Below are 6720 nucleotides of genomic sequence, written 5' to 3'. Positions count from 1 at the left end.
GTTTTTCATGGTGTTTTAATTATAAAATCCTTAAAGGTTAGTTTGCCATGAAGGGGTTCGTTCAATAGTCTCCTCTTCCCATTCTCCTGAACTAGGCTGGATGCAGCTTCCTCCTGTCTCTCACTCACTAGGCTTGCGCTTGTAGTCCTCCATATGTGCCAGAACCCAGCCTGAGGGGATCAGGAAGGTTGCAAACATCACAGTCAGCGCGATGGCTTGATCCTGCCAATGGGAGAAAAACCAGAGATCATATAGGGTCTTCTGCAGCCTCCCATGTGTCATGGATCAGTATAGAGATGGGACATCTTGCTGGGATTTAGGGATTCAAACTGTGTAGCTGGTTCCAGTGTGTCTCGATTCTGTGTGCACCCCAAACTCCTACTGACTTCAGTCAGAAGTTTGGGCATGGAGGGAACGTGGGGCCAGGTTCACAGAAAGATGGGGAGAGGAGGAGGAGCTATGGGTAAATGCACTGATTCCTACTAGCTCTGGACTAAATGTGGTTTGATATGTCAATTTATTTTTGTCCCTGCATGTTTGTGTATTTCTGCATCTCATTTTGGGCATGGAAATCAAAGTAACCCAGCTCCCTAGCCCAGATCCTGCCATTAGCTGGGACCTGGTTTGGGACAACATGGTTCATAAGCACCTGCTTCGAAAAACAGCACTCCTCCCAGCTCCACCTACTGGCATAGAGCCGAGCTTCCCTGTTCTGGTTTGGTTAGTTCCCATAGTTCAAGAAATCCCAGGCCATAAAATTCAGCCCACACATGCAGGGCTCGGTCTAATGTCTCGGCAAGGTACCAGGCGTAGGACGTATTCAAAGCAGCCCAGCAATAACTGCTCGCTCTCGGCCTTCCAAGGTCACTGCTCAGTGCCATGAGCCCGCCAGCTCCTCAGATTCAGCAAAAAGGTTGCGGCCTGGGAATGCATTCCCGAAGGGCACAGTGACAATCAGTCTGACTTTCAAATCACTTTGAGGTGCCAAGAACAGTAGCAATGGCCTGGACAAAGTTTCACCTAGTAACAAGTTATCTGTGCTGTCTGCAAACAGTCTTAAGTTAACTCTACATACAGCTGTAATACATTAACCCTTTGTGCTCTGTTCCTGAGAGCAAAGCATATTAATAGAATAAAACTTTGGACCAAAGTTTGAGGCTCTTATTCAATTTTTATTTAGACTTTACTCTGGCAAGGCTTCTCTGAGGCTCCTGAGTAAAGAATGGGGAACTGAGTAGCAAGTCAGCATCTCAGGATTGGACTTTCTTGAGTTTAGTATAGGCCTGGGCCCCAGCTCACACATAATCTCTTGGAAAAGGAGAGAAAAGTAGGAAAACAACAGGGGATTCTGCACAGCTACACGTTGATAGTAGCAGATGCAGTTTCAACTGGGTAAATTCCTATTTTAAAGGCTTGACTAAAATGAGGGTTTGTTTGGAGGCGTGGAGGCGATCTGACAGAGAGGGAGGGGTTAGACGGTATCTATAGAAATACAAACAAAACAAGAGTAGAGTGAAGCAAACTGCGACACAACCTCTTATGAGACACCCAGATGCCCTGTTGCTAGATCTCAGAGCTAGAGCTAAAACGGTAGGCGGTTGCAGTATGACCCCTTCTTGCCCCGTCCCCAACAAGGGGAATGTTTTTTATAGCCAGAATGAGACAGTGACTTCTTTCCATATGACTTTTTTTTTAAAGTTTCTTTTTATTATTGGCCTGTTGAGAAAGAGGCGCCCATGTTCACCTATGAACATGGCACTCCTGGCAGGCTCCACAAAACAGGGAGCTGGGTTATTTTAATGGAAGGAACAGAGTTTAGTTTCTGCCACTGTCTGTTTGTTTAAAGTTACACCATAAGTCAGCCTGCAGGTGACTGATCACCACTGTTTCCTGGTACGTGTAACAGATCTGACCAACAATGGATTCTGACTTAACCACTGTCACAGCCTCCAAAGAGGCTTCTTTTTTTAACCCGGTAGATGCCAAGTTGAGTAAAAAGTAGAGAGATTTTTGTCTCTGTTCACACAGTTTGTCCCCGATCCCTCAGTGAACTCCATGTAGGCAGATCCCTGCATCTGTGCAATGTTCCATTGATTCCAATATCACCCATGGAGATCTCTGCAGGATCAGAGGTCTTTGTTTGGGGTCTTCACCTTACCAACTATGCAAAGCAGTTCACAAAGCAGGGAACTGCCTCTGCAGGGAAAGAACATTTCCTATCAAAATCAGGAGCAGCACTAGCTTCTGTGATGGCACTGAGTGGAGCAGAGTTGAGCCCAAGCCACACCGTGCAGGTCTAGATCCCACTCTCCCTGCGATTAGAAGTGGGATTGTGGTTTGGCCTGTTACAGGCTCAGGCCTGCTGGGCATTCGCACCCAGAACGTCTCTGCCCTGCCCACAAGATGAAAAGAGGCCCTTTTCTGTCATTTGAGGAGAGAAAAAAGTAGAGTATAAAGAAAGATAACCCCTGGGAATCAAAGTGAGTCAACTTCAGTTACAGCCATACAGCCCCATTGACTTCTCTGCGGTCACTGAGAGCAGAATTTGATCCATCATGTGACCTGATCGGCAATTTGTAAGAAAAGGGTTGGTTTTATTCCTGAGTGAAACTCATCATTTCCCTCTTTCTTTATACTTTTACTTTCACGTCCTAATGAAATTCAACAAATGGAAAAACACCAGTCGCAGCTTCTCCTTTCCCCACCCCAAGGAAAACTTACTTAAGTTTCTCCTTTTCTTAAAAAAATGTGTCAGTATTTAACTTTCTTGCTGCATTATTTATATTTTCTTTTCCATCAGAGCCCCTTTTTGCTGTCACACACAGGAGATACTTGTCATTTTAGGCGATCCCAATGATATCAGCTATATTTTTAATCAATTTTGAGTGCCCAGAAGACAATAAATTGCTACATTTACAATAATAGATTATCACTATTCCCCTAAACAAAAGGTTACTCACAGCTGGAGTGACAATCTCCTCTGGTGCTCCAGAAACAATATTTGCTCTGGGAACAATCTGATTCCTCACTGTTGCATTGAGCAACCTAAATGCACGTTGAAAACCCAACATGGCCCTTCTACTGTGTTCTCTTCCAATCCAGGCTCTGTACCCTTTGTAGGGAGTGTAGCTAGTCCAAGCCTGTGGGCTGTGAGGCTGCAGCTGTCTGTGTCACAAGTTCCTTGTGTGAAGGCAGTTTAAGATTTGCAAGTTTTTGCTCTGGTGCCAGATGTCAAAGTGATAAACAAGTTCAGTTGCTTCATGCCTGCAGAATTAATTTTGTTCTGATTGGCTGGGGAGTTGCTTGGTCACACCCTCTGATAAGAACAGGCAGCCACATATGGTTTCCTAAGTTTAGTACAGGGGGACTTCTGGATGACAATGTCTGAACTTGCTTCATTTGTGAGTTTGCCTGTGTGAGATTAGCGCTATTTCACAGCTGAAAGGGGGACAATAAAGGCTGTATGATGGAAACATTCGAGTGCATTGGAGCAGACCTTTGAAAAGCACCTCTATGAGGGAGAGATCTGCTTAAAGAAAGCATTTAACCTACAGAAATAGAATAAAGTCCTTTTAAAGAAAACAGAAAACAGAATTAATGTTTCTGAAGAAAGAGTGTGTAGTCTAGTGATTAAAGTGGGGAGAGTAGGAGTCAGGAAACCTAAGTTCTGTTCCTGGCTTTGCCATTAGTGTGTTGTGGGACTTTGGGTAACTGAGCCTCAGTTTTCCCCTTTGTAAAATGGGGATAATCCTACATGCCTTACAGGGGTGGTGGGATGGTTGACCAATGTTTGTGAGGTGCTTGGAGCTCCTCAGAGGAACGGCACCAGAGTTAGCATGTTTCAGATGGGAAAAAGCAATAGAAAACGGACCTGACCTACGGATTAAATATATTGCTTGTGTGCCAAACCCAAATATGGTCCACAACACAGTGGAGCTCTCTGCAACAAACCCCTCTGTTAGGAGCACGTTGTACTGGGATGTGTCTGAAACCTGACTTCTGTGACTGAGTCAACAGGAGGGAGTTAGCTGAGAACATGCTGCAGGTACAGTTTTTAGGAGGAGCGAGTGGATACAGGGAAATGAGTGCTTAGCTGTCGACCACAGAGCACGCTGCACCTGAACCTATCCTCCTTCAGCTTATGCTGCTGGGCAAGGCCCCAGAGTGCTGGGGCTTTGGAGCCTTCAGCGAGACCCTTGCTGAGCCTCTTCTCATGTGGCGCCGTGGGAAGACAGTTGTAGTATAACCTGGTGACATAATAATCTCCGTGATGGTACTGCAACCCTGGACATGCTGTAGTGAATGTGCACTGTTGGGGGTCAGTCAGCAGCTTTTAATGTGGCTGGTGGGGAGGGCTTGGATTTCTGCCCAGCCCCAGTTTTTATGGCCAGGAGCACATAGCAACCCAGGCTTTGGTAGGTGGAGTCCGCCACCATTTTCCTTCCCACCCTGCTGCCGATCAGAACTGTTTGCTTTAACGACCTGAGCTGCTGCCAGGAGAGCTGACGTACCACCCTTCCTCTCGAATTCCCTGCAGCTGAACTTTGCTTCCCCTCGGCCTTGCCAGCACTCTCGATGTTTATACGATGAACAGGCACTTTCAGAACTGGAGCTGGGTAAACAAGGACTAGTCGGAAAGCCAAAGTCCAAGGCTGATCCTTTACTCACAGGAAAGTCTGTGTCCAGGATGCTGCTGTCACTTCCTCTGGCTTACCCTGAATTTCTTCTCCTTTTCCATGTTTCATGCTTAAAAAGTGGGTTTCGTGCTGGACTTGAGAAATCCTGTGCTCACGGAACGGGTACAGCCTAGAGGCAGTGGCAATCTGAGCTTCTCCCCTCACTGCTCCGCTAACGTGCTGAGCTGCAGAACTACTTGGTGGGCTGAGAGAGTCGTTCAGTTTCCAGGCCTGTTGTATCCTCGCATGCGAGTGCCAGCCGTGCTGGGTATTACTGAGCGACGTGAACACTGCTCCATTAGGAAAAACTGAGCCCGTGAACTCATTCCTATTGGCCAAAAACCAACCACTGGCTGGTTACAGCGACTGGTCATTAGTGACCTAGAGGTTTTCCTCTCTTTCAGACCCCTCTTTCCCTGAATGGCCTCTGAGCAGGGACAGGATCCCCAGAGCCATAATGATGGTCACCATTAGCCATTCCATGTATCGGGTTCCTACCCTTATGTGTGTTAGGTTTGCATTTCACAGTAGTGAAACATTCAGGCTTGAAGCTAAGTGATGTTCTCTGCACAGACTCAGTGAAGGCTCCCTGTGTGTATGAGGCATTGCTCACTGCCTGTGCTATCACCTTCCCCACTGGCACCCTCCCCTTCAAATTCCTGTCTAATGGGAGCTCAGACTGGAATGGAACTCTGGTTACTGAGCTGGAAAAGCACTGCTTTGTTAATCACATTGAGCCAGGCTGTGCTAGCGATTTCAGGGTCGATCCCACACTGGCCCCCAACCTATCTACAGAAGTCACTGCAAGGGGAGGTAAGTTCCCCAGGCTCGAGCCTAGTCCCTGCGCACTTTTAGGATTAAGAAAGGAAGCTATAAACTCAAAGATCATCGCTGAGAAAGGGGAACAGCATCCCTGTAACTTTCAAAGGCCAGAAGTGCATATGATTATTAGGCAATCCCCAGTCTCCTACTCCCCACTCCCCTGCAGCGAAGTGTTAAAACAAGTCAAGGTACAAAACAGCCCTGTCTGTTTAGCTGCTGACAATCCACACAGAGCTCTCCCCTCTGGGCTCAAGAATGCAGTCTGTTTTCAATTACCTTCCCTTACCCTCTGCTTTGCACAACTCCTCCACCTAACAGTTGCTAGGAGACCAGTTATGATTTCATGGTATCTCTGTCTCTGCAGTTTGTGGGACATGTTTGTACATTGTCTTTGGAGGGAGAGAGAGAGCTGCTGCTTTCACAGAGCACTGGAAGGCTCAGCTTGACACCCTATAAATAGCATGCGCAGATAGATTAGAACAGAGAGCTGGTTAAAATGATTTTGCATTGAAAAATGCAGTTTCATTTAAATGTGTAGTAAAAACAGTTCAATTTCAACTATATTTTCAGTATTTCAGTGAAAAATATTCAAACCAAAACTAAATAAAATCTGTAATTTAGCTTTTCATGTAAATTTTCATTTCAATTTGTTTTTTGAAAAACAAAACAACAAACAAACATTTCAATTTGAAATGAGACGAACATTTTCATTTAATTTTTTTGTTGAAAAATCAAAATTATCTGGAAGATTTTATTAACAAAATTTTCACCGCAATAAAATAGGATTTTTTTAAAAACCAACGCTAATAGATGAATGTATTGTCTTTGAGCTAGCAATGTTGTTGGAATGAGAGCTCTTTGGTTCCCTCTACAGGTGAAGTGGGAGAATTGAGCAAACTGGAAGAAGCCAATATCAGTGGGCTGGAGTAAATCTACAGCAAAGCAGACCTGCTGCATTAATTTGAGTTAGATGGGGATGGATTTAAGGGTGAGGCACTGCTGGTGCTTTGCTGTGAACCAGAATTGTGGGTAGTTGAGCACAACCCAGATGATCAATTAGTTTGGTGATTGATTTGTTTGGTTACCCAAAATAACACTGGTTGTGTTCCCCATTTACCAAGACTGCATGTGTGTGTGCAAAGGGAAGAAAAACAACATTAATGGTGACTAGGGTAATTATATTTGAACTTCCAAGAGTGGTACATGTGAGTACGGTTGTAGA

At 45.3% G+C, this 6720-nt stretch overlaps 1 long non-coding RNA gene across 1 annotated transcript; it reads right to left on the bottom strand.

Moving 5' to 3' along the window:
* On the bottom strand, window positions 1-3240 carry LOC112105127. The gene is made up of 2 exons (XR_002907978.2): window positions 2961-3240; window positions 1-222 (listed from the first exon to the last, which is right to left on the bottom strand). It is a non-coding gene; the product is annotated as an uncharacterized LOC112105127 (long non-coding RNA).
* Between the last annotated feature and the right edge of the window lie 3480 nt (window positions 3241-6720).

The sequence above is a fragment of the Terrapene carolina genome, unplaced genomic scaffold, assembly GCF_002925995.2.
Source record: "Terrapene carolina triunguis isolate 2854851 unplaced genomic scaffold, T_m_triunguis-2.0 Scaffold90, whole genome shotgun sequence".
In the NCBI taxonomy this organism is placed as follows: Eukaryota; Metazoa; Chordata; order Testudines; family Emydidae; genus Terrapene; species Terrapene triunguis.
Note: the sequence above shows the minus strand (reverse complement) of the source record. Positions and strands in the feature narration are given on the sequence as shown.